Source organism: Fukomys damarensis, unplaced genomic scaffold (genome assembly GCF_012274545.1).
Source record: "Fukomys damarensis isolate Sample0158 unplaced genomic scaffold, DMR_v1.0_HiC HiC_scaffold_19, whole genome shotgun sequence".
Lineage (NCBI taxonomy): Eukaryota > Metazoa > Chordata > Mammalia > Rodentia > Bathyergidae > Fukomys > Fukomys damarensis.
In genome coordinates, this window is record NW_022900931.1 from 31,277,706 (window position 1) to 31,305,458 (window position 27,753).

The 27,753-nt window shown below is 50.5% G+C and overlaps 2 long non-coding RNA genes across 8 annotated transcripts in view; one reads left to right on the plus strand and one right to left on the minus strand.

The window, feature by feature from the left end:
* Positions 1 to 7: 7 nt before the first annotated feature.
* The window catches only part of LOC104874771, a 39,912-nt gene continuing 12,166 nt past the window's right edge, over positions 8 to 27,753 (minus strand). Inside the window, exons 2-5 of one of the 6 annotated variants that reach the window (XR_004517940.1) lie at positions 13,494 to 13,609; positions 7,389 to 7,636; positions 5,005 to 5,089; positions 8 to 3,929 (exon numbers count right to left, since the gene is read on the minus strand). This is a non-coding gene — a long non-coding RNA (uncharacterized LOC104874771). Of the gene's footprint in view, positions 3,930 to 5,004; positions 5,167 to 7,388; positions 7,637 to 11,791; positions 11,829 to 13,493; positions 13,610 to 27,753 lie in introns of those variants that run through there. The other 5 variants (XR_783858.2, XR_004517939.1, XR_783859.2 and 2 more) reach the window with 5 other exon arrangements.
* Positions 12,110 to 15,669, plus strand: LOC104874770. Of its 2 annotated transcripts, XR_783856.2 has the most exons (4): positions 12,110 to 12,282; positions 14,216 to 14,387; positions 14,594 to 14,649; positions 15,129 to 15,669. It is a non-coding gene; the product is annotated as an uncharacterized LOC104874770 (long non-coding RNA). The 2 variants fall into 2 exon arrangements; XR_783857.2 differs by lacking the exon at positions 14,216 to 14,387.

A 27,753-nucleotide genomic window follows, 5' to 3' on the forward strand; every position in this document is an offset into this window, starting at 1 on the left:
GGGTGGAGGAAGGACTGGGCTGGCAGGTGGAGGAGGAGACGAGGAGGAGAACTGCAGAGGCCCGGGAGGTGGGCTGCGAGGCCCCGAGGCTGCCCTTTGGCCCCTGCCCGCTCCTCGCCCGCCCGAAGCCTGCCCGCCGGCGGACAGCAGAGAGCCTGAGAAAAGGGAGAGCGGCCGGGACACTGCTACAAGCTGCAGTTTCCAACCTGCCGACAGCCTGTCAAAGCTGGTCTTCCATCTCTGAGACATTGCAGTGGCCTCCAGGAACTCGGAATTTGAAGGGGAGAAGGAAGGGGGAAGGGTCGCACCGCGGAGCGGGCGGCCAGCGCGGGCGGCAGAGAGACGGCCCATAGGATGCGAACCTGGGAGGAGCCGGCGTTCCCTGGGCTCCGGAGCTCCTCCAGCGCCCACCGCGAAGACAACCAACCCAACGGGGCTGGCGCTCCACCGGAAAACAGCCCAGGCCCTCTGAACTCGGCTCAAGTTACCCAAGCTTGAGGAGGAAGAGGAGGAGCGGCCAGGGAGTCCCCTGGGCTGCCTTAGGGACAGTGCTAGCCAGCGGCCCATGACAATCCCCAGGACACTTTCCAAAGCATGCTGACGCCAGGCCAGCACACTTGATTAAATCGAGCTCCTGAAGGGTTTCGTGTTTTCATTCCCGGTGATATCTAACGTGCAGCCAGGCCCGCGAACCCAACCCAACGCGCCCCTTCCGAGGGCAGACTCCTCAGGCCTGACCCTGAAGGACAGCACCCAGGGCCTCGCCGTGGCTCCGGGGTGTCCCGGGGTCTAAGAAACTCCCTCACTGCAGCGGCTCAGAGCCTGTCCCGAGGACCCACAGCTGAGCCTTGTGTTCAAGGCAGAGGGCACAGAGGCGATCGGGAAACATATGCTCTCAATGCGCACTGAGTGTGCCCAGCACTGTGTCACCCAGGGCGATGAGGGCGGGGCGGCCGATTCTGCTGCCCGCGTTTTCTAGGTTGGTTAAACCGTCCATACTCTGGGGCCCACAGGCACGGATGGGGCTCAGGGACAGGTTTCAAAGAGGTAACTGTGTGGCCCCTTCATCAGATGTCAGAGGCCTTACCCAGACCGTTCCCTTCAGACCAGTTCGGAGAAATTCATATTTCCAGGTAATTTACAAAAGGAATGTGAGCATAACCTGACAGCACAAACTGATTAACGTCTTCTGGGGAGATGAACTCTGCACTTTGGAGTTGATTTTTAGCCTGCCAGACAGAAACTGTATCTCCACTAAGCAAAAGTGGGCAACTTAACACATAACTTCTCTACATTCAGGAATTTTAAACAGTAAACAGCAAACAGAATCAAAGAAAGTATTTTTGCCCCGTAAAACATCTGAACAACCCCGTCCTGCTGCACAGGTGCACTGACTCGGGCACTTACTGTCCTAATGACTCCCAGCTGCAGGCCAGGCTAACTGTGGTGGTTTTATGAGCTCCGTAAAGTTTAATAATCCAAAATATAGAGTGCTTTTAGCCCAATATAACAGGAAGGTGCCAGCCAGGGACTGAGAAATCCAGGCTCGGGGGCCTGACTATCCTAAGGACCATGTGCCTGGGCGGTGGGGTCCCACTCACCGGTGCCTCCTCCCTCAGTGCTGAGAGGCACAGCCAGTGGGGCTAGGCAGGCCCCGGTTCAAACCCTGTCTCTGCAGTGTGGCCACTAACTTAGCCTCCCCGCCTCACTTAGATCATCAAATCGGACAGTACTACCTCAGGAGGCTGTCGCCAGTGCTGATCTGGCAGTGTGAACTCTAGCACGCGGTAAGGACTCAGCAATGTTTGCTGGTGTTCTTGTGACTCTGAGAGGCACCGTGAGGACGCAACAGGAAGGCACACACAGGTGTCACTTCGCTGCAGTTGCTGAGTTGATGTCACTATTGTTGGCCTGGCACTTTTAACTCAGCTAAAGCCAGTACTCAAGCTGAGCTGATTCTGGTGCACTTTGGAAGAGAAGTTCAAGTCTTCTACTCCTCCCTTGAAACTTTCAGAAAGCTCTTTTGACACCAAAATTGGGAGTGTTCGAGAATAGCACCTTTCTAGTCCGAGAGGGACCAAAGCCAAGCTAGCCACACTCCCATTGTGGCTTGTAGTTATTTCTTCTCGTGAGGCCGAGGGCAGGCCACCCCCCTGGGGCCAGGCCATTCCCGGACAGAAGAGCACCGCACTGACTGCTGGATGGATTGGCCACATTCGATTTTTTAAAGCATTATATTATTCTTGATGTTTAAAATGCAACTGCAGTAAGCCATACATAAGGCTAGTGGGTCTGAAATATTTTGGAGGAAAAATTTCAAGATGTTCTCTTTTATGTTTTTTTCTGAATGCTGCCATATGAACTCTTAAAAACAAATGACAAACTTCCCCAAATTTCTGGCTTTCCATGAATAGTGAGTTTGGAGACTTGCAGCTCCATGATCAGATATAAACAAACACATTTTTTGTGTGTGCTCAACTCCTCTGCATTTGAAAGAAAACTGCTTTCATCTCCCTCAGGAAATGCTGCTACCTGAATAGCATAGCCATGTATAGGCACTCACCAGCGGAGGCATGCAGGCACTGTTGGAAGAGAGAAAGCAATACGGTGGACGGAAGGAAGGACTTGTCAACTAAATTCTCAGAAACATCCTGACAGTGTCTGGAACTCTGACACAACGGTTTACCAGCTGAATAGGCAAAATAAGCCACATATGCCAGATTGCTAGAGAAAAGTCACTAAGAACATAATGATAGTAATAATGAATAATAAATAAATGTTCCTGTATGTTGGGAACATAACCGAGGACTTCTCATACTTACTTAACTGAGTGCCCTAGCATACCTGTGAAACTAACAGTATTCCCCTTTTATAAATGAGAAAATTAAAGAAAAGAAGTTTAGTAAATTTTCCCAGAGGCATAAAAATTTGTTGTCAATTATGTAATTAAATCTAGATCTTTCTAATATAAACCCTAACTATTGCAGTGTACTCCACCTGAGTGTATATATCCCAAATAACTTTTACCCAGACTCTTGGCCTCCTGTTCCCATGAAAATCTAACAGATTCCAACATAGGAAGAAAATAGAGTTAATTTTTTTTCTGTTTCCTTCTCTCTGGGAACCTATCCTCCTTCTACCAGAGAGTAAGTAACAACAATAACCAAAGGACAGGCAACAGAAAGATGGGACCAAGGAAAAAATCTGAATCGATTGATAGACAATACATCTTCAACCAAATCTGCAGATTTTTTGGAAATTTTTGAAACTTAAAATCTCTGTTCAATTTCAAAACAATACATTTGCTAGCCCCCTTTCATGCCCAAAGAGGATAAATTTGCCTCAGCTGTAGTGCTGGCTTCCCCTTGTGCCAGTGCGGTTACCTCAGAGCCCTCACGGGCTATAGACCTCACTACTGAGCTGACTCCTGACCTCCATCTTACTGACTGCCGTATAATGTTTTGAATACTAGAAAAGCCTAAAAGTGGTTTGTAAAAAGGCAAAGAGCCAGGAAGAGAGAACAGAGCCGTTCTGGCTCAGTCACCAAGGAGGGACACGTAGATGACGTCAGGAGCACATCCTCTGAGGGGTTCTGAGGCTCCCAAAGTTCCATCAAGGGGATCAACTGCATTCATGTGTTTTGCAAAAACAAACAACAACAAATCCCACAAAACGAAAGCCCAAACGTGAGATCTCCTGGTAAGCACAGAGCAACTCCGTCCCTCACCCTCCGTGACCCCAGTACCGAAGCCGATGAGAATATGAGTTGCATCTGAATCTGCCCATCCGGTCCACATCTTCCCATGGGTGAACATCTGATCCTCTGGAGGTCTTGCTGTGTGTAATGGAACTGTCTATGAACTCTCCTGTGGACTGCTGGGCTCGGCACTTCATCTTCAGGAGGAATTTCAGGAGGTCAAGGCGGCCATCTGTGAAGAATGCCAGGCAAGTAATGAAACCAGGCAGGCAAGTTCACTTTGAAGGGGACGGCAGTCTTTAAGTGTGCTTGAGAAAAGACCTCGAGACTGTGGGCACCTGGGGCCTGGGGTGGAGGGAGTAGAGAAGAAGATTCGCTCAGGGAGAGAGATTCCTAAATCAGCGGGAAAAAGGAAGACATCTGAGCTTGGGGTTCAGGCTACTGAGACATTTGGTTTCCATTAACTGTACAAGCAACAGTCTTGGCTGTTGTTGCTGACCTTGTGCATTATGGGTAATGGGTACTGAATGCAGTAAGAAAAATGTAGTAAAGTAAGAATGTGAAGGAATTAAAACTAGAACTTAGTGGTGTATGGTAAAAAATAAACGCAAGTATTTCCAGGACCCTGGCTCTCCAAAGCCTGTGGTTTCCCACGCTCAGGGAGTCCCCCACGCCTGTCGGCTTTCTCACTGAGAAGTCAGAAGCACTCTGAACCAAACACAAACCTCATGGCCAAACAGCTGCTCTCGGATTTACGCTTCCGTATCTCGTGGACACCTTGGTGCACAGCACAGGGTGATGTCCATGTGTCCGTGATGACACTGTCCACGCTGAAGCAGCGGACTCAAAGCCCTGCCTTTCACTTCGCCAAAGTCCACCTTGTGACCTCCACCCCAGTAGTCATGTCGCTCTTTTACTTCCTTGGGTTAGAAACGCGTTATGTGGGCCATTGACTATGAATATCCTCAGGCCTCCTCTTGAGAAAAGTCACCTGGGGAAACTGAGGTATTTTTCCACTGGAGCCCTAGCTGGGAGTCTGAGCTCCTGGGAGTCCTCAGGCAGTGAGAGATTGGTACTGCAACCACCAAATCACTGTTCGCAATACTCAAAGTAATAGTAACTTTTTATTAACAACCTACAGGGCCGGGGATTTAGCTCAGGGATGCCACCGCCTGCCTCGCAAGTGCAAGGTCCCAAGTTCGATCCCCAGTACCAAAAAAAGAACCTACAGATCAGCCGCTTTTTCACACTTTATCGACTGCTCTCAGACGACCCACTGTACACGTGCAGAAGTTGTCATCTTCTACCTTTCTAGTCTTCCTCATGTTCCACATCTCAGAGATCTGAGGTGACGTTGGGGGGACCCTGGGTGTCTTCGAACAGTCAGTTGCGCTGTGGAATCAAGGTGGCTGACTCATTCTTGGGCCAAGAGGGCTCGTCTGTTTTCTAGATCAGTACTGAAGGACGGCCTAGGACAGTGATAATCATAAAATCTATCAGGGAAGCTGCGAGCTTTGAGCACTGCCAACCCGCTTGCACGCTGTCACCTGCATGAAGACGGGTGCCGAGCGCGGAGGAAGCGTGATTCAGGATCTGGCTGCTGTGGCAGGACCTGCCTTCTCTCTGGCCATCTCCACAGGAGGGCCCGGCGCTTTCCACCCACCGCGGCCGGCGGGCCCCAGCTTGGTGTCCCTGCCGCCTGTTCTAGTCATTCCTGCCTAGCACGTCACAGAAAATTAACTATATTTCTGCTGCTTCCACATTTATTTTAAATGAATGTCAAGAGCCTCCCATAAATTCTTCCCAAGTTAAGCAATGCTCCTTAAGAGTAGGGGAAGTACAAAGAATGAAGATGTGGTAAGTACGGGTACCAACTCCCCACAATGAATGTAATCATCATTTACCACAAACGTAAGTGAAATGAATGAGGCACACAAGCTTCACTATTCATGGCTTCTCTTATAGAGAAACCCAGACTGTAAATAAAGAGCGAGGTAAGTTAGATAATAGGAAGCTAGTTCTTTCCCAGATGGGAAGGGGACCCAGAGGCCGAGGGAGGGGGAGAGAGACAAGGCGAAAGGGAGGAAAATGAGCTCAGGTGGCCTCTGCCCATGGACCGACTCCCCGCAAGGAGTTTAAGCATGGTATGCTGCAGACATGGACTGATGCAGGTACCCTGAGAACTGAGTGTTTACGTAAATCTCCCTTCAAAGACTGTGTCTCCTCTCTGGCAGAAGTAATCAGCACGTTTGTGGCCCCTAATTATACGAACTCTGCCCCCCCCCGTGCCTTTTACAGTACATGGCGTCGAGCAAGCAGTCCACACTCCTGAAGTTAGCAGCAATCTGTGCATTGACCTCTCTCTACCTCTGTGCGTGTGTGTGCGTGTGTGTGTAAAAACTGAGAGAAGGACTAGGACCATGATAGAAACTGCAGGAAGCGAGTCACCAAGCACAGGTAACTACTGCATTCCCTAAGGGGAGATACAGCCTCGAGGAGCGCCCTCTACTGATGGAGAAGAGAATGGCACCATGCGTTCCAGATTTGCCTTTCTTTTTCCAGCCCGACCTTTCAGGCACAACTTACAGAAGCATTTTCCACTAGAAGTGTTAATCAGCAAGCAGCTATTGGAAGATTTTGTTGACAATCTTTCTAATGTCGATGCCTTTCGAAAGATCGCTGGCAGCCGAGGTCCTCGGAGGGAGCACTCCCTGTCCTTCAGGACCATTCGGCCGTGGCAGTCACCAGGACTTCATCCCTCAGGGATCGCCCGGCTGTTGGCTTCATGAGCCCCCTCTGAGCTCCATGCCAGGGCAGAGGCCCCACAGTGTCCCCGCCCACTAACCGATGATCCCTGTTCCCACCTCGCTGCTGCGTGGAGCCAGGGCAACATTACCGTGGAGCCCTGACTTCCCAGCCGAGTGATTTTTAAGCCTAAGTACTCTTTTGCTTGTAGGATTTTTTTCTTGTGACACAACTGCCAACTGACAGGGCTTGACCGAACACCCTGCACCTGTGGTTGTGAACTCTGGCGTTGACAGCGGCTGCATGCTCCCTGTGATACCAGGGTGCCTGCTCTTCCAGGGCAGAATGTAAGAGAGGCAACGCCAGTCGTGTAGGGCAGAAAAGCCGGCCTGTTACGATGCCCACATGATCTGCAGTCATCCACAGAGCAGGGGGATAGGAAATGGTGCTTGGGAGAATCTCGCTACAACCTCTAGGACTTGGATTTATATTCTGCTAGTGCAAATGGGACACAGCCACCATTCTAACCCACAGATTAGTCGGCCAAGCATGAATGTGTGAGGTCTGAGAGAGGAGGGAAGAAACCCCTGTGGGTCAAGGCATTTAAGCACACGGGAGAGGTGAAGCGTGCAGGGAAGATCTTTGTGAGCGTACTGTCGGTGCCTCTCCTCCAGAACCTCACTGTGGCCCTCCTGCTAGAGGCAGAGAGGAGTGGCCGTAACCCTATACAGGCATCAGTCCATCAGCAAACCCTTATTACCCCACTGCGCAAGAGGGTGCAGTGGAGCTTCGGGGGTCTATAAGGACAGCAGTGGCATCCGTGTGCCTCTCCCCCAGCTCCACACATCCACCAAGGCCACCGCAAAGGCCACCTCTTCTGAGGCCCTTTTTGATCACCCAAACCTGGTCTTTCCTCTCAGAATTTCTCCTCTCATTTTGTTCCTACCTCTGTCACAATGCACCACGATCTGCTTTGGAGAAGTTGTTTTCACGAGTTTGGTTCCCAGCCAGGTGGTAAACTGTCTGTTAGCATTGCTGCTCAGTGGAGTAGATCCTGCGGTGGTCAGCATGGCCGGGCAGTGCAACTCCGGGCCAGTGGTTCGTGCTGAGGGTGACGAAGAGCCCTGGACATGAGCCTGCTGTCCTCAGCAGAGGGGCTGCTGAGATGCTCACAGCCCTGGTTCAGCGCCCTTACTGGAAATAAGCAGGGGAGGGAGAAAAGGAGGGGAGCAGAGAAGAGGAGGAAGGAAGAGATCGAGGAGGAGGAGGAGGGAAGGGAGAAGAAGAGGAGGAAAGAAGAGAACAAGAACGAGAAACACAAATATACAATCAGCCCTAAGACGGAGCAAAGAAAATCGAAACTACGTATACAACATACAAGTTTCCAAAACTGAAATTTGTTGCACAGCTACCAGAATATTTTCCTTCTTTATGTCGCCGGCTAACTTCCCAAGTAGCCAGGTCTTCCAAGAAGCAACAAAAGCCCTGGGCCGGGAGTTGGGCAGCCTGAATTCGCTGGCCACTGGGACTCAAATTCCTACAAAGTGAATTAATTTGACTAAAACATCTCTGTAGTTTACAATTTTGTGAAAACACTTCATTTTTTACCACATCCTCTATTTTATATGTGTGTGTGTGTGTGTGTGTGTGTGTGTGTGTGTGTGTAGGCTGTTTGATTAGAAAAACTATATATAATTTTCCTTTCTCTTCTGAGATTTTTTTAGTAATTTTCTTATTTCTAATTAGGATGCTAAGTCTCTACTTTGTACCTCAAAGAGAAATAACTGTCTCAAAGTTTTAAAAAATAGATTTAAGGGAATGCCTCACTGGAAAAAAATTTTAACTAAATTGAATTGCTTTAGTAGTTTAATATCTCATCCTCTGGAAGGAAAAAAGTAAATACATAAAGCCATGTCTTACCAACATTGGGTCAATATTTCCTTCATCCTCAGCACAGTGAAAATAAATATTACAATAGTGGCATGATAAATAGAACAAGTATAACACTAGCATAGTAGTTTGTGTCTATTATCACTGTTTGAGCCATGGTATCATATTTTTTATTTCATTACCCATAGTTAACTTTTTGTTCAAGTTCCATGCTAAGTAACCTTCAATGATATTTTTATCTCCAAATAAATCTATGAGCAGGAATGATACGAATATCACCCAAGTAATGAAAATAAACAATTTCTGACTTTGTATCAGGGAGGAGAAGAAAAGGGAATTGTGTAAAAGCAGAACCTAAACTCTTCCATGTCCTGGAGACCCGTTACTTGCAGGTTTTGTTAAAGGCGTAGCTTGTAAGCATGGAGTTACGCTCAACAGTAGGGGGAAAAGGGTGTTTTATTCATCTAGCCTGAATATTTAAAGTATGAGAGATGATATCTCATGTCCTTGCATAAAATATGGTGGTTTGCCACTTTTCCATGAGTTGGAGGCTGAGCAGGAGATATGATAATTATAGCACATGCATTTAAAACATTATTATCAAAAGCCATGATTCAACATTGTTTTTTGTTGGCTTTCCATTACTGCAACAAAGTGCCTGAAACAATTAACTTTAAAAAGGAAAGGTTTAGGCTGGCTCACAGTGTGGGGTTTCGGTCCATGGTTAGTTCACCCTGTTGTTTGGGGTCTGTGGTAAGGCAGCACACCATGGCAGAAACACATGGCCAAGGAAGCCTGTTCAAGTCACAGCTGAGAATGAAAAAGAGAGTATAGGAGAGAGGAGCCTCCCATGATCCTCTCTGCATCCTATAATCCTCTTTGTGGACACTCCCTCAGTGACCTAAGAGCCCCTACTAAGCCATCCTCTTAAAAGTCCCACCATCTCCCAATACTCTCTTGGGCTGGGGTCCAGGGGGAGATGCTTATCCAAAACACAGCAAAGATAAATACTGCCATCCAAGATCACACTCTTGAAATTCTACTAATCATCCTCCAGTAGAACACAGTGAAGGAAGCCTCCTGTTGTGAAGCCAAATGCAGTTCATTAATAGCCCATATTTTGTGATTCCAGACATAGTCATGTGCTAGTGCATTCCTCTGCCTACCTCGGCAGAGCCTAGCTGCAGTGTAAGAGGTTGTTGTACAAGCTTCTCACAGTTCCAGCTGCCCGGGGTGAGAGGTGGGTTCTTTGGGTTTATGTCACTGATTCATGTCACCCGTGCAGCTTTTCTGCAGGTGTACAGTGTCTCGGCACTTCCTGGGGCGGATATGTCATCATCAGACCATCACCGAGATCTTGGAAGGACGGCGAGATTGATGAATTCTTGACAAAGTAGTCGTTAAGCTCACACAGCATACTAGAATTGTCGATTCTGGGATGAGAGTTAATTTCTAAAGGGAGAGTAGGAAGATTCCATTTTCTGAGAAAACCATAAACGAGCTGGGTAAATAGGAAACAAAAGAAAGATTGGCTCGGATTTCTGTGCAGTTGCGGACAGGGCGCCTTGATAACCAAGGCCTAGAAGACATGGGCGCTCCAGCTGGAACGGCGCCCCTTGTGGGCCGCCGCAGACAATCTTCTTGCTGACCAGCTGGGAACAGGCTGCGGGAGCCCTGAGATGCCGCACTGCCAGGGCCCACAGCAGGGCCTCTGGGCTCAGCTCGCCCTAACCCCAGGGACAGTGAGAGACCCATGCATCTCCTGTGACGTGCATGTGGCTTCTCCAAGTGTCTCAATGCGCAGGAACTGTAGCTTGATAAAGATTCAGGAGCAGAATCCTGCCGCTCGGTGCTTCTCTAAGTAACTCAGCTCTAATGCCTACTACACATGTTGCTGAGTGCTCCTTGGAGCCAGTTTCTGCCTCATTAAGATTACGAACAAGTATGCAAACCAGTGGGACTGGGACGGTGGCTGGACTGGCGGGGATGCTGTGCCTGCCATCATCGATTTTCTCCAGCTCCATCCAGCCCACAATCTGTGGCTCCTTCGCTGTAACAGGGTGCAGTGAGGGGTCGTGCCCAGGGCAGTTTGTTTCCTCCCCTCAAATCCTCGATTTCCTTTTTAGAAGTAGCTGGCTCCCACCTGACTCACAGAAGACAGCGCCTCAGAGAAATTCGCTCTTAGGCTCAACTTCATCACGCTCATTTTCACGGGGGTCTCTGCCTCACGAGACAGAGGAGGCTCCCTTTTCACCTGGGTCCACACCTGATTGTAAAGCCTTTCTTTCTGATCACTTGCTTGTAGCTGTATTTAAAGCCAACCTGAAAAACGTGGGAGTTTTTTGGATTTTTTTTTTTTTTTTTGAAGGTTCTGCCTCTTGTGGCCTGAAAAAAATCTTCTGTTCCTGCTCACGTGAATTTTCTTTCCACTCTGGGAGCCGCAAAGCAGAATTATATTCCTTAGTCAAACAGAAGAATAGAGGATTCATTATGTTGGTTCTTCAAAACAGGAAGCTGGGGTAAGTGACGGGAAGGCCTGCGTCACGGAGTGGGGGTTCTGGGGACGCCGCCTCGCGGGCCGGAGCGAGAGCGGGAAGGCAGGGCCCATTGCTCGTCAGGCTTTGTGGAAGCCCGGCTCTTGTTTGGCAGCCGCACCTTTGGGCCCTCGGGACAGGCCTGGCCCCCACATCCGGCACAGGTCCCCACTGCTTCCTGTGCCCTGGGAATGGACTTAACCGTGGAGAAGGTTCCCAGACACTCTTCACTCAGCCCTCTCCATGGGTCCCGCTCCACGTAGGTGGGCCTGACCACAGAGGGAGGACTGCAGCAGGAAGAGGGAGCAGTCCAGAGGGTCCAGATGGAGCGGTCAGAGAATGAGAGGACGCTGGGGGCACCCCCTCCCCCGCTCGGCCAATGATCCTTCCTCTTGCTGGATGCGGCTACCACTTCCCTTTGTAGCTTTGGCTCCAAGGACTACAAAAAGCCATCCAAAAGGCCATGGGGAGGTCTCCATTTGAGAAACCCATCAGTTCCCCTGTTGCTGAGAAGTGAGCCAGAGCAACCTAACCTCAGCTTCACCTTCAGAATGACTTGGCTTGCAGAGACTGAAAGAGTAAACCCCTGATCGGCCTCTGGAGAGCCCTGTGCCGGCTCATTAGGAAGCCCTGAACAATCGCAGATCTTCAGAAAGGGCCTCTGGGGCCGCCCACGCCGGACATGAATCACTTCTGTGTATCACACACATCCCACCAACAATGCCACCGCCCACAGGCTCCAGCAGCGGGGCGCCCAGGGGCTCTGGAAGAGGGAGGGGGGCCTCAGCCATGGGAAGAAGGCTTACAGAGGGTCTTGCTCATCCGCTCCCAGAGAGCACATATCTCTCAGGAGACAAGGACAAGCCTCTGCTTCCTTCAAAATCCTTCCCTTTGACCAACCAAGAATTAGTTAGACTACTAGTACCTTGTTGCGAACCGGCGACGCAGAGCACTGTCCCGCAGTGCCTCAAACCTGAAAGAGCAGCGGGGTGGAGATGGGGCAGAGAGAAAGGAAGGACGCCAAGACAAGAGTCTGATCAAGGCGACGTTTATTGCAGGCAGGCATCAGCCTTTTAAAGGCATATCAACGGGAAACACCTGACTCCTACAGCTAACGTCAGATTTTTAACAGGAAGTACCTGACTCCTACAGATCTTTGGCTATCCGAGTTTCTCTCGTGCAGGGTCAGAAACAAGTTTAACACGTGCAGTCCTTAAAGAGGAACAAATGTTATCTTTCAAAAAGCCAATGGGCCATGGCTGGCTTCCCACAGTACCTGGCTTCCTAACCTCCCACTCCACCTCCCCATCACAGCCCAGGGACTGTGGAGAGCAGCGGAATTATCACAGAGCATCCTAGAATCCATGTTTATGCGTGAATTTTACCATCAAAGACTACTCAGAGGAGAACTTTAAGGTATGCGGTTTGTTCAAGCTTTTAATCCTTACTTTTAGAGGGGGGTCCATGCACTTAAAAAAGTTCGAAGCTATGTCAAAAGTCACCAAGAGAAATCAGAAATCCATTCTGCCCTAAGTAATTTAGATAGTCCAGAAGTACTGGGGTACACATACCCCTCTGAGTCTACAGCACCCAAACCCTGTGCCCATGCAGAAATACATTAAGTATTATTATTTTGGGTACCAGGGATTGAACTCAGGACCTTGCACTTGCCATATAGATGGCAGCATCACTGACCCAAATCCCTGGATCTTGCTTAATTATTTTTAAAGGAAAGCCAGGAAAGCTTTCAAACTCCAAGACCGATTCCAAGCTATAGGCCCAGCTGATTTATTTCATGATCTTTGCCACTAAAGAATGTTAAGATAAACTTAATTTGATCATAAGGAACTTAGATCCTCAACAAGTGTAATTGCCTTCAACACCGGGAAATAAGGTTTAGTTTGTCAGGTTAGAAAAAGTTTCTTTATATTAATAATGCAAAAGCACAGAATGTTCTTGGAGTGGCTATAAAAGAATTTAATTATCTGCTATTGTGTCGAGCTGCGGATTACCTCAATCTTCAGAAGCTCTCAGGGTTTGAGAGTCAGAGTTTGAGCTCCTTCTGAGAAAAGCCACCGCTAAATCCTTCACTGCCGCTGGAAGAGGGATCCTAGGGTCCTCGCTGCATAGCAACTAGCCCCATCGCAGGCGGCCAGATGCGGCGCCCAGAAAGCCTAACAACATTGAGACTTGTGTATGAAAATGCTGGGTGAGAATTAAAACACCCAGGATCTGATCAAAGAGTCTGTAAGATTAACTCAGAGGCTTAGGCACCCTGTAGGGTGGCGTTATACTTCGTACGCACCTGTGGAGACTCAGGAAAAACGAGATGCAGGTGAATGTTTTAATTAATGTGAGGTCCTTGTTACTCTCTGGTGCAACAGAGCAGCAGCCTGGTCACTAGGCAGCATGTCTGGTGCAAGGCCGGGAGAGTGGAAGGAGGCGGAGAGGACTGCGGCACAGCTCCTCAGAGAGGGGGTCGCAGGACCCTCTGGACACTGCCTTTGGCTGTGCCAAATGCTATGAGCCCTTTCCAGGCAGGGAGAACTTGTTTCCTGAATAAAGTGAGACTCAGAAGGAGAGGAATCTTGCAGGTGTCTCCCCAAGGCCTCACCCTGACCACGTACCTGAAGTCCCAGAAGGCTGAGCCTGGTTGTCCTAGAGGGAGGCTGTGAATGTGGCCGGATGGGTGGTCACAGTGAAGACGCAGGGTTGATTTTGACCTGCATGGGTCTGTTACATGCTTTTTTTTAAAAAAAAAAAAATTGTTTTGTCAGTATCTTTGCAGTACAAAATGAATGCACTCATTGTGCGGAGTTGGTGTGTGCATATATTAGATCTGATTCCCTTCCACCTCCCCTCCTGCAAGCCACTCGCTCCCTGGACACCATAGCCAGGAAGCTCTGAACCTGTTTATTGCAAAACGGAACAACCCCATCACTGCAGCCTGTTAGGAGGCACCTTCCCTGCCCCAAGGATGAAGGAAAACAGTAAAAATGCAATGGAGAGATGTAGGAATACCAGAGTAGTACAAAGGAAAGCCAGCTTTGTTTACAAACTGCAAAAGAAGGGTCCCTCCTCCCGCTCTCCTCGGGCTGCCTCTTTCCTAGGCTGACCATGCTCACTCTACGGTAACCCCAGGTTTGTACATCCATCCCTGTGCACGGGCTAGCAGGAGGAGCCAGGCCATGTTCCCAGGGTCCTGTGCATGTCTGTGCACAGTCAGAACACGCCAAGTGCTCTTCAGTGGCCAGGCTGCAAAAGGGGTGCAGTGGGGTCAGCCTAGAAGATGGGTAGAGCGCAGGTGTCTCTCATCTGTATGCTCACAGCAAGGGCTTTGAGTTGGCAGAAACGTGAAGGCGGAATTTCCCAACAAAGAGGGTCGAGGTTCGGATTCCTGTGTCCTGAAGTCTGCTCCACAACCTTGTCCAACGCAGGCTCCATCTCGGCTGGGGGTGGGGAAAGACCCACTGCTTCCGGTGTGGGTGGAGCCATGCCTGCTGGCACCGCCTCCCACTCAGGTAGGAGAGCATTCAGGGGATAGTTGGGGATATTTCCCGCGGCCTTTCCACCTGAACTTGCTTCTGTTGGAACTGGGAAGCACTGGAACGCGCACAGCTCTTCCAGCCACAGATTGAATCACTCTCAAACTGAAAATATCTGGAAAAGCAAATCCCACTTGCACTGAACATGTGGGGCCACTGTGTCTTGTCACTGTTCCTTACAGTGACCTCGCAGGATGACTGACAGCCACCTCCACGGCATTGCAGTGTCTGCGATGGTGTAAGTACTGCAGGTTACACGCAGATACTATAGCGTTCTACGGGGAGCTTGCACGTCTGCGGATTTGGGTGTCCCACAGTGGGGGTGGGAATCCTGGAGCCAGACTTCGTCAGATACCGAGGGATGACTGCAGGGCAGTGTGGATGGAAATGCACGGGTGTGGGTATAGGCACACTTGTGTTTCTGTACCTATGTACCTAGATAATAAATGTGTTTATTTAGTTTATATATTACATATATTATGCATATATATACATGCATAGTTTCATGATGTATGTGTTTGTATAACTTTTCAAGATTTAGCCTTGAAAAGTCATTTCCTTTCTATTTTTCAAAATATTTTCCAGAGGAAATTTAATTTCATAGATGTTTTCTTTCTAAGTGGGAGACCGGACCATGTAGTAAAAGATGTACTTGTTGATAATTAGCTTTCGTTCTAGTAACTAGAGTTCTAAGGGGAGTTTCTTCCTTTTTGACAGAATAGCTCAAAAGATGGGCTTGTCCTGAATTCCAGGGATCTTACTGATGTCAGGCTTGGTCTGCGTTTGACGCTGTCACCCTCGGATGGACAAGGTTAGATCTTCTATCTTCAGCTGAAACGCTGTGGTACAGGACAGTTCCGGGAGGTTCCTGCAATAGCTGCCCAGGCCAGCATCGCAGGTGTGCAAACGCAGGAAGAACGCTCTCTCCAGCCATGCCAGCCCCCGGCACAACTGCCGTGGCGTGGGCCTGGAGTGTCAGGCGTGGATTTTCTGCTGCACTGTGGACTGTTCTTGGCCGAGACGTCCTTTGGGCTCTCTAGGTGCAGGACATTTTCCTAGTGGCATCCGTGTTGTTCTCCAGCCCTCTGGCCCATGGGTCCCTCCCCCAGCGATGCTCTGTCTTACCTGCCACAGGATTCACTCCTTTGTTCATTTATCCCTTCCATAGCTGAGTGACGAAGAGTGACGGAGGTCCCTGCTCTCACGGACTTGATATTCCCGTAAAAGGCAGCAATTAATGAATAAAGCAAACAAATTACCCCACCAAGTGCATTTGAGGCAGCTGATTTGGAAAGTGATCACTGGGAAGCTCCGCTCACCAGGGGCTTCAGGGTGGGCCCAGGAGCACAGAGAAGGGCAGCCCTGTCTCAGTGCCAGCGCGTCCCTCCCCGCAGCCCTTGTCCCCAGGGCTGACTCGCCGTTCTTCCCAGGCCTTTCCCTCCTGTCCTGGCCAGGTGTTCACAGGCCCCGCCCACAGCCTGGGAAGAGGGCAGCAGTGCGTGGGAACCACAGGACAACGTGCTTGCAGACACCATCTACACCGCACGGAGCCCAGCCGGGGAGCCCAGCCCCGATGTTGTGATCCTTAAGAGATGCAGCCCGCGTTCATTGATTTGATATCTGCCCACGGTGTGTCAGACACAGGAGTGTGCACGTGGCTTTCACTAGCAGTGCACTAGTGAAGCATAACAGGAAAAATACAACGCCCCAAGACAGCCAGGTATGCCTGCTACTGTGGAAATGGCCCCGGGACTGACGAAAGCTAACAGATGGGGCCTGGAGACAGAAATTCACAGCAGAGGGCGCATGCTACAGTCTCGTCCCTCATTATGCTTTAGTTAGGGGTTTGTCTTAGTTTTTCTGTTGCGTAACGGGATACATGAAACTGAGTGATTTATAAAGAACAGAGTTCCATTTAGCCCACAGTTCCAGATGCTCAAAGTACAAGAGTGTGGCGCTGGCATCACACTTGGGTATCTGCCCAAAGCCACATTCCGCACAAACAAACAAGGCCAGTAGGGTGTTTGCCTAACCTCTGCCAGGCCCCAGGTTCAACCCCCAGCACCACCAAAAAAGAAAAAAGGCCTCAACAATATAAAGGGAAGTAAATGCAATGCAATATGAGGAACCAAAGGACAGCAACTCATATATTCCAAAGAACTAAGACATTTGACAAATCATCGAGGGAAACCTCTTCCCGAGGGACGAGGAAAAGGAGGGCCAGGTTGTGCCTTGATCTTTGGAAAGGGGCTGTGCTCCGGGGTCCTGATCTTCAAAATGAGGCTGGAATTAACACCCACCTCCCAGAGCTGCCGTGGAAATAAATGCAGGATAATCTCTGCCCAGAGCTGAACCAGCGCCTAGTATAAAATGAGCACTCAGTTACAGTCTGCTGTGATTACAACGGCCTTATCATCACCGCGGCCAGCACGCCGAGGCAAGTGTGGGCCAGACCCAGAGTGTCCTTGGTTCTGATCACGCTTTGGGTATCAGACAGCTTCTCCTTGCACGAGTGACTCGAGAGCAGGGGGCGCCCACTGCGGTTCTGGAGATGCTGAGATCCCCAGAGCAGCAGAGCTTCTTTCACCCCTGTGAACCTGAGCGAAGTTCTTAGCCTCTCCAAGGCCAGGGTTCCCTGAATCTTAATGGAAGAAACAATAGTGGGTGGGGGTGAGGCCTAACTGCGATCCTGCCCCTTGCTTTTAGAGAAAAACACTTGTCAGTGCTGGCAGCTACTTTACACATGTACTGAGAGAAGAGCGGGAAAGAGTAAGGAAGTTTGAGGGCCAAGCCAGCCTGTCTTTTGAAAAGATGTGAAGCTCCCACAGATGAGTGAGAAAATTCAACGTTTGTCTTTCTGTACCTGGGTTACAAGGTGTGACCAGAATATGTGGTTAATGTTTAAATCAAAAAGATGTTACAGCAAGAGCCACATTGCCCCTCCCCCCTTGCTTTGGGTACACTTAGCTCATCTTTCCTGCCACTCCCGAAGCAGCTCTCGAGTCTGCTTTCCAGAGTGTCTTTGCCAGCTGTGCTCAAAAATGCAGTGAATGCAGCTGCCCTCCCATTAGGGACGCTGTGGCGATGCCACACTGTTTGGGCCTAATAAAAACTCTGTGGTGCCGCCACGTCCACCTGACTCACCAGGTGTGGCACCACATGGCTCCTGGCTCTTCTCTCAAGTTAAAAAGGCCATGGGAGGTAGAGGTTTTGCATGGATTCAGGCCCTAGAAACAGCCACGGCGAGGCCGCTAAAGACCCTCGCCCAGGAAGGCTTCCAGAGCTGCTTCAGAAAGAGGCAAAAGTGATGGGATGTGTGTGCAGAGCGAGGGGAGGATTCGGAGGGGAAGTCATGGTGCTCGGGACTTTTAACTTGAACATTCACCATACTTCTTCAATCGCGCCTTATTTTTCACTCAACACGATGTCCTCAGTTCCATCCATGTTGCCACAGAAGATGGGATTTGAGGCTTTTGTGACTGAATAATGTTCCGCTGAGCACGTACACCCTTTCTTTTCCCGTTCACCCAGCAGTAGACGTCTGCACGGATCCCTCACCTTTGCTGCTGTGGATACTGCCACATGAAGGGCAGCTCGTAGACATGTCTTCAGTTACTGATTCCGCTTCCTGTGAAGATACACGGGGCTGGGGCTGAGGGTCGTACAGTAGCTGCACTTGTAGGTTACTGGGAATCGTCCGGGCCACACTCCATGGTAGCTTACACCAACACACATTCCCACGCGCAGTGTGTCAGAGGCCTCTGTCCTCCTCATCAGCCTGCGTTGTTTTGGGGCTTGTTTGGTGTCAGAAGAGCTACTCTGACTGGGGAGAGGTGGCATCTCATGGTCATGATTCGCACTTACCAGTGATTGAAATACTAATTGCCCCGACTCGGTCATTACACATTACATACGCGTAATAGATTGCGATGCTATACTCCATGTCTTTAAAAGGTACATGAGTTCTTTAAAGTTAACTGCAAATGTTGGACAGAAAGCCGGCCCTGGAAGGCAACGGGCACAGCCGACCGAGGTGAACAGGCTGACGGGGAGGGAAAGGGCCTCTCCTGCCCAGCGCTGCCGAGCCCGCCCTTTCTCTTCCGAGTCCTATCTCAAGTCTTTCGTTTCATTTTCAGAGACTCTGTCTTCAAATGTGGCAGGTAGACATGCAGCTGCTGACCTACGGCACTGCACGGCAGGGCCGTTTCTCAGCGGGACCAGGCTGCACCCAGGATGGCTGCCCCCCTGCCAAACCCAGCGAGCTCAGCCTGGCAGGGAGCCGGGTCCAGAGCGGAGCCCTGGTGACACAAATCACCACAGCTCCACATTCAGGGAGGAAGGTAGCTCAGAGGAACGCCAAGCGGCGTTGAAAAAGAAATAGATTGACATTCCAATCAAATAAGCTCTTTGCCCTCTGCATGCCCCCAGAGCCCCAGAGGTGTATCTATTCCAAAAATAGCTTTTCAGTCACACTGCATTCTTGGCTCAAAACTGACAGGCTGGAGAGTGTCAGCGTCGTCCCTCCCTGCCAGGGGCAGCTCTGCCCGGGCCCATCTCGACTCTGCAAGGTAGCACAGGTTGTTGACTGGGACTGTGAACGTCCCATGTAGTGCGCAGGTGGAAAGCAGAGACCCAGACGCACTAACGGTTGTAGAGACACCAGGTGTCGACAGCAGAATGTGACACCGGCCCCTCCCGGCATAGCAAGGCAGCCCAGGACAGGGCCACAGGAGGCTTCTACCAGCACGGGGTCTGAGTTCCAGCCCTTGGCGATGCCCGTGCCCTCCTGGCCAGGGGTGAGTGGCTGCGTGGCTTTACCCAAAGCTCCCGCAAGCTAAAAGGCTGACTGTGCTAATGCTGTTGAGATCTCAGATAAAGAGAAAGCCACTCGGGGCTTCTGAAGGAAGAGCTGTGAATGGCTGGGAAATTGCAGAAAGTCCCTCGATGGCAAGGACTCCACACACTCTGCGCCCTGCCTGTGGCCCTCGTGAAAAGGACCCTGTGCTCTTCCTTCCCATCCGTGAATAAATGGCCGCCCAGGGAGAGGGCAGCAGGCCACGTGTTCGCTACTCAAGCCGCACAGCACTCTTACGCTGTGTAGACGAGTTATGTGAACTGCCAGTTGGAATCCAGTGGGGTATCTCAGGACCTACGATTTATACCGAAACTACAAGTCCAGAAGACAGGAATTTGGGAAATTCCTCTCAACTGATGTTAGGAGGAAATGGAGAGGAGCGAGAACCGGAACAGCTGACTTACACTGACTGGTAGCTTCTTGCTGATGAAGGATGCTGACTTATGTGGTGGTAGAGGCCGAATGTATCTTCTCCACTGGCGCCTAGTTTACCACCACCTCTTCCTTTCATAAGTCACTCTTTCAAATTATGTTACGAACGCAGGCACGGTCATTGAAACAGATATAAATGATGTGGTGGAGAGAATAAAACCAGAGGTCTCCGATCACCCTCCATTCTGACCTCTCTCACCTCTAGGCAGCGTTCTGTTCTCGCCTATCGTACATCGTGCAATTAGGAAAATCGGCGTGTCTCTGCGTGTGTCCTTTTTAAAGCGACTAATATTGGTATTATACCGCACTGTATTACTTTGTACCTCTCTGTCTCCCTTAATACTACAGAGGAGACTTCTGTGATGGTTGAGATGGAGAGTCGGCTCGATTGATTGTGTCCAAGCCAGCACAGAGGAATAGACTCAGGTCTGTGTCTGGTCCTTCCCGCTTCCTCTCTGGCCCTGTTCCCCTTTTCTTCCTGGCTGCCATGGACCAAATGTCTTTGCTGTGCCACATTCTTCTACCATGATGTTTCTGCTGCAGAGCCAGCCAAGCATGGACTGAGCCCCTTAGAAGCCAGGACCCATATAAACCTGTCCTCCTGTCACTTTTGTCAGGGATCGTGTCCCAGGAGTAGGAACTAGTACAATCCCTTTCTATTTTACCATTCCTCTTTACTTCTACAGAATCCTCACGGAGCCCTACTCCTTCATGGACATTTTCCCACCACCCTCAGTACTTCTTCCCTCGAAAGACGTGACCTAATGGGACTGAAGATCTGGTATGCACTGCCTAAGTGCTTTATATTTTACTGTCTTGAACCTTCACAACAACCTTGTCATGTTAGCGTTGTGATCCCCATTTTTGAGAAGGAAACTGAGTCTAACAAATTAATTACTCTGCCCGTGGTCAGGCAGTGACTAGTTCCATGGAAAATCCAGAACTTAACTCAAGCATTTCTTGTTCGCAAGCCCATGGCCTTCCCATTACCCACATGGGGCTTTCATTCTTTCATTCCACTCACCCATCTGACACACAGCATTTTAGTATAATTCACTCTGCCTTATTTTAGATGCTCCAGATTCAGAAATGAGTAAAAGCAATTTTTGTGAGCTTGTATTGCTTATTTCCTATCTTATTGCTTTGCGGCTTATTTATAGAATGAATGTGTTATTACCATAGGGATGATTCAGGATTCTACTGAACCAAACAAAGCCACAAGAGAAATATAAGGTGTTTTGCTTCACCATAAGAACACAATGGAAAAATTCTACTATTTTTCAAAAAGCCAAGATACCACTTTTATCATCAGAAAAAAAACTATGATCCCTGTCAATCAAATTTAATCTTAATCAAATCTGTCTTAACCATTAGTTTACTAGGGTTTCAATAACAAAATAGCAACAACTGAGCAGATGAAACAATAGCTCCTGGATAAAAGTCCAATCCCGTGGCGGGGCCGGTTTGGCGCCTGGTGAGAGAGGTCTCCTGTGGTCGGAGCGAGTCCCCTCTTACTGTCTCCTCACATGGTGGGAAGGAGAGAATCTCTCCCTCTTACTCCTCCCGCAAGGCCACTAATCCCATCACCAGAGCCCCACCCTCACGACCACGTCTAACTGAAACTGCCCCACTGACTTTACCTCCACATATGTACAACGAGGCTTATGGCTTCAGCATACGCATTTTAAGAGGGACATAAGCTAGTTCATAATGACATAGGAAATGTTATCAAAGTCTAAATATAAGGGGGATATAATGATTCTCAACCTGTTAAATGTCTGATACGCCAAGTTTGTGCTTCCTAAAATAGAAGAATGAATGTTAGATACAACAGAGGTTAAGGGGAAGAAATATTTATTTTTTAATTCATTAAGTTTACTGGTACATTTTAGGAATGCAATATAATGACTGCTTTTATAGATTAGCCAATGTACATATAAAAACACTAAAGCGTATGATATTAAAAGTTTTGTCCCAAAACTAAAAGCTTGTATCCCAAATTTTCTTCACTGCCCTGCTTCCCTCTCATCCCCTGCTTTCTTTGGTTGCTTCTTAGTGCTTAAAAGATAGAGCTGAAAGACTAACATGGAGAAAAGTTGAGCAGCCGGGTTTGGCTTTTCTCTTTGTCAGTTAGAAGGGCCAGGCACGTCTGGCCGACGGTGGCTGCACCTCTGTCTCCTCCCGTCTCCTCCGATGGCCCTGCCCTTCATTCTTGCCCAAGATGGAGAGTTGGCCGGCAAGAGGGGTCTCCTGCCTCTCTGCCCCGTGGGTGCTGCTTTCCCCCTGACTTTCCAACACCAGCTGCCAGAGCCCCACTGTTTGCACTCAGTTCCTTCAGACACTCGGATTTGAATGAACTGATCGCTATTCCAAGAGTGGACATCAAATCTTTCACGGTGAGGCAGAAGCCAGGGTATAGAGGGGACAGGAATAGCCCTGCTCCAACCCCCTGCTGGCTACACCGGGGAGGGGGCAGAAACACCCCATAAATCACGGGGCAGTCATTTAGTAGGACGAGTGTCACTGCAATGAAAATTCCCTTCTCTGGGGGCCTCCAGCTGAGCTCAGACGAGGGCGAGGTTACGTTTCTCCTGCTGCATTCAGCTTCGCTTTGCTGCTCGTCCAGAGCTGGTAAAGCACGAAGAAGAGACACTAGAGACTGTTTTGTTTAAACCACGATTCAGGCGGGTCACTTCTAAGTCTAATCAAGTGACTGGCAACCGTCGTGGTCAGAGAAGTAAATCAGAAGCTGACACAAAAATGACTTAATCGCTTTGCCATACAAGCTCATATTTAAAAATAAGAGGCACAACAGGAAAGATTGCATCACCGAAGTTTCAGATCCTTGGTTACTGCAAGTAAATATAGCAACAAACTCACAGAAAAAAACCCGTCCAAGTGGAGGTGAGTGCTGTCCTGGCTTCCTCCTACACAGGCAGAGGCACTGGCTGATGGGGGCGCAGTCTTTGAATCCTTTCTGCCTGATGTCACTGTGAGGGGACAGGCAGCTGGGCATTCCAACCCCAGGGTGAGGGTTTGTTTCTAGGCTGCCCTGGAAGTCCTATGTCCCTATGGACCCAGCCTCTGGCCTCTGCAGTGGAGCCTCCTCGCCTTCCTGATCAAATTAACAAAGATCGGCTCCTCCTCCTCCTCCTCCTCCACAGTGTCCTGTCACCCTGGAGACAGAGGAGATGTGTACCTGCACCTCCCAGTGGGGTGGTCCAGGGCCCCTCTGCACCGTGAAACTGCCTCCTACCTGCTCGATGTCTGGTTTGTGGGCTAAAATTCAGTGAATGACAGTACTGCCTACTGTGTTCTTTTCTACTGCTGTCTGCCAAGTTCCCCAAAATGCAGCAGTGCTCAGCCACAACACATGTCTGGCACAGAGTTCTGGGGCGGTCAGGGACTCAGGTGCAGTTCTGCTGGGAGGACCCAGTGCAGGAGGAAGCAGTCGAGGTGTTGTCTGGGTCTTGGGTCAGCAACGCCTTGACTTTGGTCAGAGAACCCGCTTCCATGAGGGTGCCCCGAGGGGACAGTGGGCAGGGCTTTCCCGACCTCACTGCCCCTCTCTCCACAGCCCCCTGGGACGGGCTCTTATGTGGCAACCCCCCTTTTGCAGCATGGCCTGGGCAGTGACAAGCGTCCCTTCTGCAATATTAAGCCAGCCACGGGAGAGAAGCATGCAAATGCATAGGCGCAGGGCGCCTGCTACCCACACCTCTATGCGGAGGGGGGCACCTGGCCTGTGCTGACCGCTGCTCTTACCCTAATCGACAAACCGAGCTGCCAGCCCAGGCACCGGAGCACGCGGACACCAGCAGGCACGGTGAGTGCGGAAGGCAGGGAGGGCAGGACAGGCGAGAGGGACAGGAGCCCTGGGAGGCCGTGCGGGGCAGTGGCTGTGGGTCGGGAGAGCCTTGGAGAGAGGTGGCGAGGAGAGGGGGCAGGGCTGGGGAGCGGGGAAGGCCTCCGGCCAGAGGAAACAGCGGGCTTCGGCCCAGAACTAAGATCACACTTCTGTGTTAGAGAAAGAGCGACTGCGCCAGGGAAATGACTTCGGAGCAAGCATCAGAGAGGGCAAAGGAAGGACGAGGCCTGCGACACCCCTGCAGGGAAGCAGTGACCTTCAGTCCCCCCAGGCCGCCCACCCCAGGCCTGGCCAGCATAGCAGGGCCAACAGGCAGCCGCTGGAGGCCTCAGTCTGTGCCACTCAGGCCTCCCGGCCTCCCCAGGGTCCTAGAGGGGAGCCTCCCTTCTTGCTCAGAATCCCAGCCTGGCACCGTCTCCAACCGACTGGGACACTTGGGTACAGCCTGGCAGCTGTCGCGGGCACGCAGCCAGGAGGGGTCACCACTGAGTCACGTGAGGACTCCTGGGAGCAGAGGTGAAAAGCCCTGGGGACCCGACTGAAGTGGAGGCCGGGCAGGGGTGAGCTGGCTAGGCTGGGAACCTGGGCAGGCTCTGGGTATTCTGGAGATGGGACCTGCAGGCTTTATGGAGGGTGGGTGTGCAGTGTGAGGAAGACATGAGTCAGGGGCCAGGAGCCGAGGGAATCCAACCAAAGCAGTCCGCCACTCCCAGGACAGACCAGCAGCTGTGGGGACTCGGACACACCGGGCCTGAGGGGTCCTGCATGGCAGGGTTGATGAAACGACAGGTGCAGCTCAGGGGAAGGCCCTGGGGGACCGTGATGCACGGGTGTCTACACAGAAGAGGAGGAAGGGATGAGGTGGGGAACAGTGACTGTGTAAGGTGACCTGGCTGGCTGCAGGGTCAGCGGAGGGAGGAGTGACCGGAAGCAGGAGGAAGCCAGGAGAGGGTGTGGGGAGCCCAGGAGAAACGGCAAGGACAGGACGGACGGAGGAGCCATGCAGGGAGGCTCCTGGGTGTACCCTTTGGCCATGCACCAGGCCACGTGGAGAGGGCCTCACAGGGACCAGCCTTGCGGCGGGACGGGGCACTCCACCTCCATCCCCGGGGTGCAGGCCCAGCCTCCCATCCCTGCTGACCAGCTCCGCCGCTGCCTGCTCACCCTCTTGCTTCCCTCCTAGGGTGAGGGGACCCCCTGCTGGTGCCGCAGGCCACTTCGGGCAACCCGGGAGTGCAGCCAGCGCCTGACTGGGCCAGCAGCTTCCAGAGTCTCTGGAATGATCTGCAGCCAAGGAAGTGGCTCTCCTGAGGTGGCAGGCGCTCACCCGGCACAGCAGCTCGGTCAGAAGGAGGAGCACGGGCTACCCCCACACAGGCCCCTTCCTGCCTGCCGCCCTCAGCTGTGGAACAAGGCCCAGCCTGGCAGCATCTCCGCTGTCTGGACGATAGAACCCCAACAACCAGCCCGTGCCAGTGTGGCCTCCCCCAACACTGTGGCTCCGGTCGAATTAATTTTACCGTAAAACATTCAAAAGGGCTGGGTGTAGTGCAGTGGTAGAGCACATGCTTAGCACGTGGAAGGCCTCGGTTCAACCCCCAGTGTGAAAGAGCAAAAGAAGAGAGGGATGGGGTGGAAGAGACGGAAAGAGAAAGCAAAGAAGGGAGGGAAAAGAAAAGCGAAGGAAGGGGCTGGGGATTTAAGCCCACAAGCCGCGCTCCTCTGTGAAGCAAGAGGAGCCTAAGGAGCCCGGAGATGGGTCATTTAGTCCTTTCAGCCTCCGGCCCGGTGTTGTGGCCCGGTGTTGGTGTGGCCCGGTGTTGGTGTTACGGAAGGGCAGCCCAGGCCGGAAGGCGGGTGTCTGCAACGTCTGCTGTGGCCACTAGATGGCAGGCAAGGAAAAGAGAACCTCACCACCACAAAGTACCTAATAAAGACTGAAGGAAAGCTACAAAAATAAAAATCTTTTTTTAAAAAAACACAGCACTATAGGGCAGGGGATTTAGCTCAGTGGCACAGTGTCTGCCTCACAAGCACAAGGTCCTGAGTTCGATCCCTGATACAAAAAAGAATTGAATAAAAAAAAAACAACATTATCAAGGCAAAGGTGAAGAAAGCTAAAGCCTAATTCTTGCTGATAATACAGATTCAATTTCTGTGGAATAGCTCGCTCCATCTGAAAAGGCTTCACTTGCTCAACACGCTGAAATAACCACACGGGGACACCAGTTTCCACTCCATGAAACCAAACATTGCGATCTCCTGTACTGTTGGTTTGAATATTTATGGACTATACCACCATCTCCTGCATCTCTTCAAGCAACCACAGTGATGTTACAGTGTTAAATCTTGCAGACCTCCATTTTTAGAAACAGTATTAAAGGCCAACACTGCTTGCATATACTTCCTGTGCAAGCCTAGCATGTGCTCGTCTTAAATTAGAAGAAGGACGTTCGGGAAAACCACACTTCCATACGTGCACAGGGAGACTGCACGAGGAAAGCAAAAGCTCAAAGGAGAACAGTGCCACACACACAGAGTCATGAGCAGAAGGCTCGGGCCTGTGCTCTGGGAGGCCCACTGGCGCGGACCTGGTGGAGTCCCAGACCTGGCTTGGACAGTGTATGATCCCATCACAAACACAGAGCTGTGCACCTGGTGCTGAATCACTGCTACAGGGTGATGCTCCTGCATGCCCAGTTTCCAGGTGAAGTAAAGGACCTGTCACATCGGAATCCTCACAGAACTACAGCGTTTTGCTTCCTCGTGTACATGACAGTGAGGAAACACAATGCTTTGGTGCATGGGTGATGACTGCATGGCTCTGTGTGCAGCTCTTGACTCCAGTATCCAGCACTTGGGAGCTCTTGAAGAGTTTATGTAAACCTCCAAACACCCAGTTTGGTCATCTCTAAAATGGGACAAGAAGTGGTAGTCACCTCCCAGAGCTGTGAAGATTAAAGGAGATGCCAAGGACCATTGTAGTTTGGATCTAAAGGTCAATGTGTTAAAGGCCTGGTCCCTAGCTCACCACCACTGGGCAGCAGTGCAGGTCTTTGGGTAGCTGGAATCATGCCCTTGAAGGAAACCATGAGACCCGGGTGTCTCTCTTCGCTCCCTAGCCAGGAGGTGAGTGGTTTATCCCTGTGCTGATGTGTGGATGGAAACTTCCAAACTTTGAGGCAAAATGACCCCTTCCCTTTATCGGGAATTGCCTTGGTATCTGTCAGGGCTACAGGAAGCTGATGACATGGGACAGAGAACAGCTCTTCGCACACAGGAAGGACACAGTAAACACCACCGGCGGGGCTGCCCATGAGGACGAGGAGCCACTGCACAGACAGAGGAAGGCAGCGGCCATCTCAGTGGGCCCGCACTGCAGGAGAGCGAGCTGAGCCACAGTGGAGGTGACGCTGATTCCTGAAGAGCCCTCCTTCCCTGGGGAGTACCTAGTCCAGTCCCAGTCTGCAGAGAATCTGGCAGTGAAGTCCAAGTGGCCGCCTTCATCCAGGGGTCCTTGGCCCACTAGGAGCTGGGCTGCAGTGATCTTTTGTATATTTACCTTATGTTCTGCAACCTTGCTGTAGTTGCTAATTAGTTAAGGAGGATTTTTGTTATTGTTGTAGTTTTCTTCTTTCAAATTTCCTGTGTCATCATGTTATTTGCGTGTAAAGACAGCTTTATTTCTTCTTGCCCGATACCTTTCATTTCTTTTTCTCATATTGTTGCATTAAGTGGGACTCCCCATAGATTGTTGAAAAGGTGTGGTATCCTGCATTCAGTTCCCAGTACTGGCAGAAATAAAAAAGATGAAATTTTAAAAATTTATTCAAAGTGAAAGAAATCACACGCAAAGTCCACATGTTCTGTGATCCCATTGGTGTGAAGTGTCCAGAAAAGGCAAATCTGTGCAACAGAAATGAATTAGCAATTGCCTAGGGTGAGGGAGCTGGGCAGTGGAGAATGAATGTTGATAACCAGAGTGGTGGAAATGTCTAAACTCCACAGCTCCGTGACTACACCAAGACCATCAAATTGTGCGCTACACAGAGGTGAACTGTGTGGTGTGTGAGTTCCATCTAACGCAGCTGTCATTAAATAAACAGAATGCTATCATCGTCTATTTTTAGAAATAAAATTACCCCAACAGGATAAGAACTTTGGAAAAGTCCAACAAGACGTGTGAT